This window comes from Phoenix dactylifera, chromosome 9, assembly GCF_051530095.1.
Source record: "Phoenix dactylifera cultivar Ajwa chromosome 9, Ajwa_hap1_PhDact_Kaust_v1.1, whole genome shotgun sequence".
Classification (NCBI taxonomy): Eukaryota; Viridiplantae; Streptophyta; class Magnoliopsida; order Arecales; family Arecaceae; genus Phoenix; species Phoenix dactylifera.
The window spans coordinates 17,219,374-17,230,567 of NC_143198.1; the positions used below are offsets into that span (position 1 = coordinate 17,219,374).

At 42.4% G+C, this 11,194-nt stretch overlaps 1 pseudogene across 1 annotated transcript; it reads left to right on the top strand.

Annotated features, from left to right (window-relative positions):
• The first annotated feature begins 222 nt into the window (after positions 1 to 222).
• Positions 223 to 10,972, top strand: LOC120104729 (chloroplastic import inner membrane translocase subunit TIM22-2-like; annotated as a pseudogene). Its single transcript, XR_016396435.1, has 5 exons — positions 223 to 574; positions 3,578 to 3,642; positions 3,757 to 3,829; positions 3,916 to 3,969; positions 10,578 to 10,972. The product of XR_016396435.1 is annotated as a chloroplastic import inner membrane translocase subunit TIM22-2-like (transcript).
• Positions 10,973 to 11,194: the final 222 nt, after the last annotated feature.

An 11,194-nucleotide genomic window follows, 5' to 3' on the forward strand; every position in this document is an offset into this window, starting at 1 on the left:
CGGTGTGTTCCGTGTTGATACAAATCGATGAACTACAGTATATTTGATTGGTTGGGCACCCAAGTTCTCTATCAAACCAGGCCCAAACTTTAGTCCGAAGCATTTCACCACGAAATGAAAGAGCAAACTGCCGTTTCATTTTGATGCCCATGACGCGAAGGGCTCGTCCGGAACCGTTCCACGCACAACCGTACAGATCTAGGTCTCGAGCTGGTCCCTGGAACGGTTTAATAGATGCCTCTAAAAGCGCATAGCATCATCGCGTAGGGCAAGGGGTATTGCTCGCGCGACGGCGAGCACGAAAGTATTTGCTGCCGCGGGAAGGGGTAGGAAGAGGGAAGAAGCTCGGCGGACATGGCGATGGCGGCCTCTTCAAACCCTGAAATCGATACGGACGGGGAAGAGAGCTACAGCGATGGAGACGTAAACCCTAGCAGCAATATTAGCAAAACTCTCGACGTGGGAAGGAAGAACCCTAATACAAACAACCCTACAACTCCTCCTCTTGTCTGCCTCATTAGGTTCGCGGGAGATTCCGCTGCTGGGGCTTTCTTGGGCTCCATCTTTGGTTTCGGTTTGTTCCTCCTCCTCTCTCTCTTATGGCAGTATAGATGGGATTTACTCTTCGTATGCTAGTGTCGATTTCTAGTTGTTTATAGTAGTATATGGGGAAAAAAAGAATGGCACTCAACAAACCCTGAAATCGATACGGACGGGGAAGAGAGTTACAGCGATGGAGACGTAAACCCTAGCAGCAATATTAGCAAAACTCTCGACGTGGGAAGGAAGAACCCTAATACAAACAACCCTACAACTCCTCCTCTCGTCTGCCTCATTAGGTTCGCGGGAGATTCCGCTGCTGGGGCTTTCTTGGGCTCCATCTTTGGTTTCGGTTTGTTCCTCCTCCTCTCTCTCTTATGGCAGTATAGATGGGATTTACTCTTCGTATGCTAGTGTCGATTTCTAGTTGTTTATAGTAGTATATGGGGAAAAAAAGAATGGCACTCAAGAAAATCAGGGTTCTTGGTAAATTTTGACATCTAATAAATTCCTTGATGGCTGGGAAAGGAGCGGAATTATTTTGCTGTCTTTGCGAGTCAGGTCAGTGTTGTGGTGTATCAGATCTCTTCGATGTTTCTAAAATAATAAATTTAATGAAAGTTTGCCTAGAGAATTGGATAATATGTTAACCTTTGATCTTATAAGGGAAGACTTCTTTTTAGTGGATTGAAGATCCACCATTGTATTTAAAGTGGATGATTTCTTCTGTTGATGGTAGAGATGTCTCTGATATGTTTTCTACAGGATACAAGGATGCCTTTTGTTTCATGCTCGAAAATTCTATATAATAGAAAATATGAATAACTAGAAATCCTTACATGTCCTCGTATATTCTTATTAGATATATATATATATATGTATATATATATGTATATGTATATATATATGTATATTTATATATATATATATGTATATATATATATATGTATATATATACATATATGTATATATATATATGAGGATGATATGTAAAAATGGGTTCCGCTTATGGAAATCATGTTTTGATAGTTAGGAGATTTAGCTGTTCTTAGGATGCTTTGAATGGGACACTGGGCAATAGTTTTATGCTTATGGTGATTGTTGTTAGGAATATAGTTGAGGGGATGTCTTGGGAAATTTTTTTTTCTCTCTTTTTTTTTCTTTTGTTTTTTTTTTTTTTTGCAATAAAGGTTCGCTATTTTATCATTTGCTAAGAGCACTCACTTGATTTGTTCTACAAAGATGGTCTAATGTGGGCTTTACTGGACCATGATGCCCCTATCCTCAAATGAATGCATATTATTTGTCTATTTTTTGCAACCCAATGGGAGTTGCTAGCAAGTTTTAAAAAATCTTGAGAATTTTCCTTAGGATGGGTTGTAAGGCTGAACAACTGGAGTGGAATTTGGGTGGTGATCTATTAGTGGTTGAACTTAGAATGCCTATACAGAGCATGGAGAAGGTGAGATCTTGGGAAATGTTGGTGGATGCCCCCCACCCCCCCCCCCCCCCCCCCCCCTGCGGGCATTTCTTATTTATACATTTTTCTTGTTTTTCTTAAGATGATGGACCATTGCAGGATGCTATATGACTAGGAGGGAATGACATTGGAACTTATCTTGTGCATGCCCTTAGAGAACTAAATAACTCTTGTCCAAGTTGGATCAAATTCACCAATCATTAATTTCCACCCCTGATGATAGATGTTATTGGACATTGAAAGTCTATAGAGATCTTCTCTAAGTCCTTTTGGCTTCTTTATTTTTTTGATTATGGTAGACTTCCTTCTGGTGGATTTAGAGCTAAAAGATCTCTATAGAATTCCTAGCTTTTGCTTTGCTGATTATGTTGGAGCTGAATTGAAAATGTCTTTTGTTGGATGTGAAGTTGAACGTTGTTACTTATCTTGTTTGTTGTGTGTGCGCTTCAATTTAAGGGAGAATTTGGTAGAGGTTTGATATATTGGTTAGTTTGAAAAGGAGTCAAACATTGTTCTGTTATAAAGGAATTATGAAGCTTATATCGAAAGAAAAGTGAAACTGAATGGTAGTAGATGGCATCTGTTTTAGTTTTGAGATTTCTTTTGAATTTCAATACATGCAGCCTTGTGATTACTTAGGTATGGCTACCTAACATTTAAATTAAGTTCATGGAGTGAAGGAATGAACCTTTATATATATATATATATATATATATATATATATATATTGTTATTAAGGAAAATTTGAACAAATAGCAACTCAGGGGTGGAGAAGGTTCATGAAGTTTCTTGAGTTCCAAAATATTAGGTTTATTTTGAATAAGGTTATAGATGCTGTTGCTTCTACCATGAGATTGGAAATGAAATAATTAAATAAAGGAGAAAAATAATAGTGAAGGATGAAATAAGAAGAGAGGTGAGAAGCTCTTGAAGAATGTCAAGCAAGATTTTGGAACCAATTATCTAGCACCAGCCTTCCTGAAATTTCTATATCGGATGCCCATATTACCATATGACAAACATCTAATGAATTTGTAATTTTATATTCCATTCACAATAATCTAAGATTTGATACGTGTTATTATTGGCGTTGCACAAATTAGAAAATAAATGTCTGTGTTAAATTAATTACACTTTGTTTTAGTGAATCTTTGTTGTTATTTTTTTTTTCTCCAGCTACATCATAATCATTATCTTCCCTCATGACTTATATATTGGTCTTCTCATGCTTTCTTCCTGTGCCTCCTTGCTTCCATATGGGAATGCCAACCAAATTCCAAAATATTTGCTTGTTCTATGTCATATAATTGATCTGATGATGATTTATTTCTCTTCTCTTCTTGGGGTAGGAGAGGTTTGAATTTCACTTCTACTGGTTATTTCTTCCATAACTAGTGCTACTCACTATATTTCTAGGAAACAAAGGAAAAAAAGCACTATCAACTGCTGCTGTTTGAACTTTTGATCCTTTCAAAACCTGAACTCCTTTAAGCTTCAGTTTTTAATTTAAACTATCATATTTTCACCCATAGATTGGTAACGTGGATACATTTTCAGGTTCAGGCTTGTTTAAAAAGAAAGGTTTTAAAGGATCTTTCGCAGATGCAGGGTCTTCTGCAAAGGTTTTGCAACATATTATTGATATCTTTTAATTTCTGGTGCTTTCCTTTGATTGGCAGTTTCGGCAGCCACATGTTAAACCTGATGTGTTCTATTTTTCCTCTATCATGTGTTAGACATTTGCTGTTTTGTCTGGAGTTCACAGTCTTGTAGTCTGCTTCTTGAAGAGACTGCGAGGGAAGGATGATGGTATTTATCAATATCATTTAAATTTTTGAGCATTTATTGATTAAACGAGTTTTCTTTTCCTAATAGAAATGTGGTGGTGCTTGCAGTTATCAATGCAGGTGTAGCAGGTTGTTGCACTGGCCTTGCTTTGAGCTTTCCAGGTAGTTAATTCTCTTCAAACCATTTAGATACAAATTTAAATGCCTAAAGCCTTTTTTTCCATGTTGATTTTTCTTTATGTTAGGTACTTGTATCCATCTCCATCTTGAACCTAATAGTGCATGTGGCATGCATCGTCTGATGGTTGCAAATGCTACTTTTATCGGGAAGAGCTATTTGTCACATCCATGAATTGTTTGTGCTTTCCAGTCTTTTTTTTTCGTACAACGGCGGCTCACACCCTATAGGTGTGGATACGGCTAACAGAATCCGAAAACAACAAAACAGAAAAAGACTGCGGCATTATGTCGCCCTCCCTCCAAACAAAGCCTCCAAAATGGTGAGCCGCATAGGAAGCGACCCAATCAGCTGCACAGTTCGCTTCCCTGTAGACGTGTATAGCCTGATGGGTGCCACATGCCTGCAGGAGTCTGCGAATGTCCAGAAGCAGCGGTCTGCCCTCACCTGCACGACCTCGACCCCTGATCCAGTCAATTACAGTGGCCGAGTCGCCCTCAAGGATGATCTGGTCTACACCAAGTGTCCGTCTCGCAAAGGATATGCCCTTCCAGGCGGCTCGGAGCTTAGCGCACACCATCGACGAATCGAAGATCCGCTGGCCTTCCGTCGCCACTAGTCTGGAATCATGATCTCGAATGACGAAGCCAACACCTCCGCCTCTCCTATCAGCAACCATACTGCTGTCGAAGTTCATCTTCAGGAAGCCAGGGGGTGGGGCCACCCAGGATACGAAAACATATCTGGACGCTGCAAGAGCAGAAGGGGTACGCCAGATGTCCCTAGCCAACCTGATAGGTGAACTCACCGCAGAACTAAAGAACTCCTCTGCATGCAGTAGTGCCTTGGCCACCACCGCCCACGGGGGCGAACTGCGACTCTCAAAGACTCGTGCATTTCTGTCCAACCAGCAGTGGTAGGCCAGGTAGGCAACACGAATCCCTCTCTCCACCCCAGGTCCTGACCCCGGGACCTCCAGAAAGCGCAGGAACTCAATAATGGACGACCACCTCTGCCCCGGATCATAGGAGAGCCCCACACACATCCAAATTTGACTGGCCTGCGGGCACTCGACTAGCACATGATAGATGGACTCCACCTCCAGACATACTCCACAATCTGCAGCTATCCGCACTCCCCACCGCGCCAGGACACTCCTAGTGGGTAGACGCCCCATGCTACCTTCCACAGGAACAGTGCAACGCGTGGATGAACACGTAGTCTCCAGATCCAGCTGCCATCAAAATGTCGGGCCACCGCTCCTCTCATCCGCGCTGTTGCGGGAACTCACTGTCGTCCGCCCGGACAGACTCCATATCCTCCTATCCGCTGCTAACCCCACCGGAATCGATAAAGTTAGCACATGCTCTGTGAGCTGCTCACCAAACACCCGCCTAACAATATCTGCATCCTATCTCTGCTCCCCTTGGAAAAACAAAGCACTCACTGTGCGACCCTCCAACCATCCATGGTCCATCAATGTAGGCCAGTCTTGCAATGGGCCCTCCGATAGCCACCTATCCTCCAGAATGCTGATGATCCGACCATTCCCAATCTCTCATCGGATCATCGGCAACACCCCGGGGCACGAGCACATATCTCTCTCCAGATAAAAGAGGACCCACGTCCAGCTCGGAAAGTGACCGAGGTGGTAGGGTCCCCATACTTCGCCCTTAGAAGAGACGCCCAGAGACTCTCCGGCTCCTGAAGAAATCTAACCGCATGCCTAGTGGCTAGTATCTCCCTGCGCTCGAGTAGAGAGTAGATTCTCAGCCCACCCTAACTGGTTGGCTGACAAATGACCTCCCAAGCCAGTAGGTGAACGCCCCCTCTATCCCCACGGCGCCCCCAAATGAAGCTCCTAAACATCCTCTCCAAGTCGTGGAGCACAAAAATAGGTACCAGTGCATTGGATAGTAAATAAACAGGAATGAAACTCAAAACTGACCTTAGCAGAGTAACTCTACCCATCATTGACAAGGTACTCACTTGCCAACTCTCCACCCTACATCTGATGCTTGCTTCCATAGATATGCACTACCCTCGCCGCAAGTGCCGACCCGTAATCGGGACCCCAAGGTGGGGATCCATTTATCAATAATACAAAGGATGGTGATAGGATGCAACCCTGAATCCACCTGATCCATTGTGAGTGGAAGCTAAATATCTCCAAGGACTGCCTAACAAAGTCCCACCTCATCCTGTCATATGCCTACTCCATATCCAGTTTGATCCGCATCAAACTCCTACAACGGGGAGCTCTCTGCAAGTTAGTCATAAACTCATGAGCACAGAGAATGTTATCAGAGATTGAATGACCCCCAACAAAAGCTCCCTGCTCAGGGCAAATGATCCTGGGCAGGATACCTCTCAACCTCTGAACCAACACTTTAGCCACCACTTTATGCATGGTTGTGCGCAAGCTAATAGGTCGGAAGTGGCCCGGCTCAACTGGGTCCTGTCTCTTTGGGATCAATGTGATAAAGGTCCGCCTCCACTCCTCAGGCATCGACGCCAAAGCAAAGAACTGCTGGATAGCCTCTAGAACCTCCTGTCTAACAATTTGCCAGTACCTCCTGAAAAAGACTGGGGGGAAACCATCCGGGCCTGGGGCTTTGTCCTCACTCAGGGACTAGAGGGCTTCCTGAATCTCCATATCCGACACTGGTCTGATCAGCTCAACATTCTCCTCCTCAGTGATTTGCGCCTCTGGGACCGGCCCCCAAACACCGCCACCGCCATCCATGCCCCCTAACTCAGTCTACCTAGCATGAAAAAACTGCTCTAGAGGCCTCTTGACAACCTCCATCTCCTCTGACTCCTGCCCACTACCATCCCTAATCCTGCGAATCCTGTTCTGTTGTCTCCGGATGATAGTCGACTGAGGGAAAAATCTCGTATTGCGGTCCCCCTCACGGATTCACTGAACCCTCGACTTCTGCCTTCAGAACACCTTCTGCTGCCTGAGTAGAGAATGATGCATAGCCAAAAGCTCCTTGAGCTCCCCATGATCCTCCTTAGAAAGTCCTCCACCACTATCCTCTCGGGCCTGCACCCTAGTAATGATGTTTCAACTTCCTCCACCCTCCTAAACAAATTCCGCACTTCCTCCTTATTCCACCTGTGCTTTCCAGTCTTTCACGGGGAGTATTTTTTACCGTTCATTCTGTTTGTTATATTATTGCTTAGGTTGCCACTCTATTCTTTGAGTTCTAGTTGCTTGTGGTTGCTATGTAGTATTGGCAGTAAGGTGCTAATATTGAAACTTTACAGTTAAAACATTATTTTACAGGTTAGCTGAATATGATATCAGTACGTACTACAATCGTAGGTTCCATGCAGGTTTGGCAAAAGTAAGGTGCAAGATATTTTAAGAATCATATCTTTGTGCATATAGGAGGAAATGTTAGTAAAAAAAGAGGCATGGTTCTCTTCGAGGTAAAAGTGGCGAATCTCAACCCAACATGATAAAATGCAGGCATATGGAGGGATATGTCTTAGTTATGGGACCAATAGTTGTTAGGTAGGATCGGCGGAATCATCTCAAACTGGGCGGTTTCGGCCATTCCATGCCGTCCCGGCAGCTCACTAGGATGGTTCCGGCAATGGAAACGAAACCGTTGCTGGAGGCGGAGAAGGAGAAAGAAAGAGAGGAAAAAAGAGAGCAAGCGGGGGAGGGAGAGAGGGAGAGGGAGGGAGGCTGGCGGAGGACCGACGGACAACTGGGTAGCAGGCGGAGGCTGCAGTCGTTTTTCTATTTCGTTCAAAAGAGGGGTCTGACCGCTAAATTTTTTTGGATCTGATGTGTAATGATTGATTAGCTAATTCATGTACTAGCAATGTGTGGGGAAGACATTGATACTGACACCCTTTATTATGATTAATATAGTCATGAGGTGGTCAAGGATGTAGTGAAGACTTTGTGCCAATTAAATGGCTTGATGGATGCTTAGTGTTTGGATTGGTGACTGGGTTGGATGGGTCAGTTGTGGCTTAATATTCTTTCTGTTTCGTATTTGCCGTGCAACAATGATTTCTGGCAAGACAAATTAAATACTAAGTATGATCAAGCAGGTACATGTTAGTCAAGGCTGTCCCAGCCTTATGTTAAATCAACCTGATTCAGTGCAACCTTTTCCTAGAAAACTTGTGATAAAGTACTATGTGGGATAATTTATTTGGTTCTATGAAAGGAAAACATATTGAAGTGTTATATAGAAGGCATTGAATATTAGATTTTATGTATGATGGAGTAGATTGAATTTGGGAAGTAGTTCTGGGGAGAGAACTCTTTCAGAGTACCCATTATTTTATGTTTGTCATGGATGCAAACACTGCTAAAAGAAACCTGATGTATATATCTTCTAAACTGCATTGATGAGTGATGAGACAGGAATAGGTCAAATTATGGAAAGAAGCTTTGGTAGGTAAGATCCTTCATAGTAGTCTAATCAAAACAGAACTTTGGGGTATTAGGAAAAACTATGAATTGAAATATGCTTAGGGGGGTTGTTAATGGCTGCATGCTGGCAAGGCTTTGAGAGAAATTACATCATATAGATACCTAGCCTGAAATGTTGTGTTTTAGCATGAAGAATGGAGAATAAGTGGAGCTGAGTAATCTTGCTATGTGGGGCATCTTTGGCAGTTGGCCAATCCTAAATTAATTAATTTTTAATGGGTTATCCCACAGCCTGCATTTCTCAAACTCAATTTTGTTGGTGCATATGACAGAAATGCTTGATATTAGTGGAGCTGTCTTTATTCTCAGGCACCATGGTGGTCAGATTATCCTTGCAGGGGCTTCTGGATGCACTTCAAATTCTGTTTGTGCAGCAGACCCATGGACACATTGGCAGGGCGTAAAATATTATTCATTGAGCATGGTGGAGTAGACCTAAGGGTCGTAGGGGATTTATTGGCAGTGATTGACTGGGTGTTAAAGTGAAGATTTTTCTCTTACCATTCTTAGGGAGTTCACATGTCTATTGAGAAGGCAACTCTCTGGCAGACTAGCTGTCCAAATTTGGACTTGCATCCACTTTGACAACTTTGTGGCATGATAATTTTCCTACTGATCGGTTGTCCCTTGTAGTTCTTGATTCTAGTATTTCAATTTGAATAAAGTTCTAACTACTCAGGCTTGGCTTTCCTTATCAACAGAAAACAAAATGAGTCACGACAAAACAGATGTGAAGTTCTTCTACTTGTCTGATGATTGATTCCTTGATAGGTCTTCATTTTCATTGTGGATTGCGTAAAGCTTGTTGATCTGAGTGACAATCATGATATTTGGCATACATTGGTACCTTTTTGAAAAGGAGCCTGTTGTTGCATGGGTTAATAATAATGTGACTGCTGTTCTTGTAATCTAGTAGACATCTGAAGCAAGGTTGGCCAAACCGGTACCGAGACTCATACCGGTCGGCGTCTGGTACGGGTTATTAACGAGTCGAACCAGACGGAACCGTCCGGTTCCATCTGATTCTGGCCAATTCCGTCCGGTTCCAATCAAGTTTCGGCCCCTAGGGGGCCAGAACCGTTTTCTATTGCCGAACCGACCCCGTCGGAGACCGGGTCGGCCGGCTCGGTTCAGCTCTCCTTTGATCCGAAGGGGGTTGTATGATATTCACAGATAGTGCAAACCCAGACATTATATGTTACTTGCATATTTAAGTTAAGATCATGTGGAGGTGACTGATGATTACAAAACAAAGAACTAATTTCAATTCCTAATGTAAAGTAACTCTTCCTACTTGAAATGCATTATAACAGATAATATCAAACTCAATGATACAAGCATGGAATTTCTGAAGGTAACCTTGTATTTCTATTAACTGAAGGTTGTAATTGCAAACAATGCAACTCATTAAGGAGAGAGAAAATATAAAAGAGAGAACAGAACAAGTAATTTTGTTCTTTGCAGCCTTTGTGGCCTTATAAAGCTCCTCTCATAGCTAATATTTTTTTTTTATCAATTCTAACTTAATATTAACCCTGGGATTCCTTGTAAATGAGTTAATCTAACCTTTCATCATCTTTCTTTCAAATTTACTAAGCAAGCTTCTTTAGAAATCTGTAGGGAAATACAAAACTAGATTGTAGTTATAGAAATAGTTTTCCTTGAGTTTATGGTATTGCTGTCATATGTAGCTGCAGAACATTTTTAAGGATGAGTATGAGAATAATTAAAAGAACTGTGCTGCATGATGCAAATCATGTTAATTTAGCTTCTAGGCTTTTGCACTGGCTCTATTCATTTTGTGCTGTACGAGTGGATGAAGTCGATGATCAGTTGATCACACCATTTTCCGTTTAAAAATGAAGATTTTCTCCTTTCTGAAAAAAAGGATGAAGATTTTCTCCCCAAAGAGGACATATCCTAAATAAGACAAATTGCTACAAGCTATTTGATCTGTTGTATAGTGGGAGGACTGATAGCAGTGTAAAGTCCTATGTTGCATGTTTGGTGTTCTTGCAGGTTTACTGTCGATATTAACTTGGTGATTTAATCTATTTGCTTCCACTTATCATCGATGACTCCATACCTATGTACTTCTATTACTAGTCCAGTATCCTTTTTCTTTCCCAGGTGCACCACAAGCTCTACTTCAAAGTTGCCTCACTTTTGGAGCATTCTCATGCATCATTGAAGGCCTCAATAAGCAGCAACCTGCATTGGCCTTCCCTTTCTCTGCAGATAAAGGGAGCATTGGAGGGCCACAAGGTGTTCTTCCTCCCTTCACGCTCCCTCTCCCTTGTGACATTATGGAGGGCTTTTCATCATTTTGCAAATCCTTACCAAAGTCCAAGAGCGCATCTCAGGAGTGACTAGTGACTGCAAATTTAGTAAACTACCCACTTCTGAATTGGCTCTTTTTGGTGGATTCCTATATCTAAATTTAGAGATTTGTTTTTTCTTTTGGTTGCAATAGTTCATGAGATTGACTTGTATTCTATTTTACTGCAACATGGTTGGTTTGTTCATCGTGTTTTTTCCATGCTAATTGCTGTCAAGTCTCATGAATCTGTGGCTGTAACCTGGGGAGAGCTGCTTTCCAATCTTAGGCAGCTGGCTGTAATATCAACAGAGAAAAAAGTTGCCTACTGTTTAAGTTGCATGAAATTGAGTTGCAAGAACCTCTAGGCAGGTAGATGGGTGTGAGCAGTAGAGACGCGGAGATGTACATGGCCGGCTGAGATACTGGG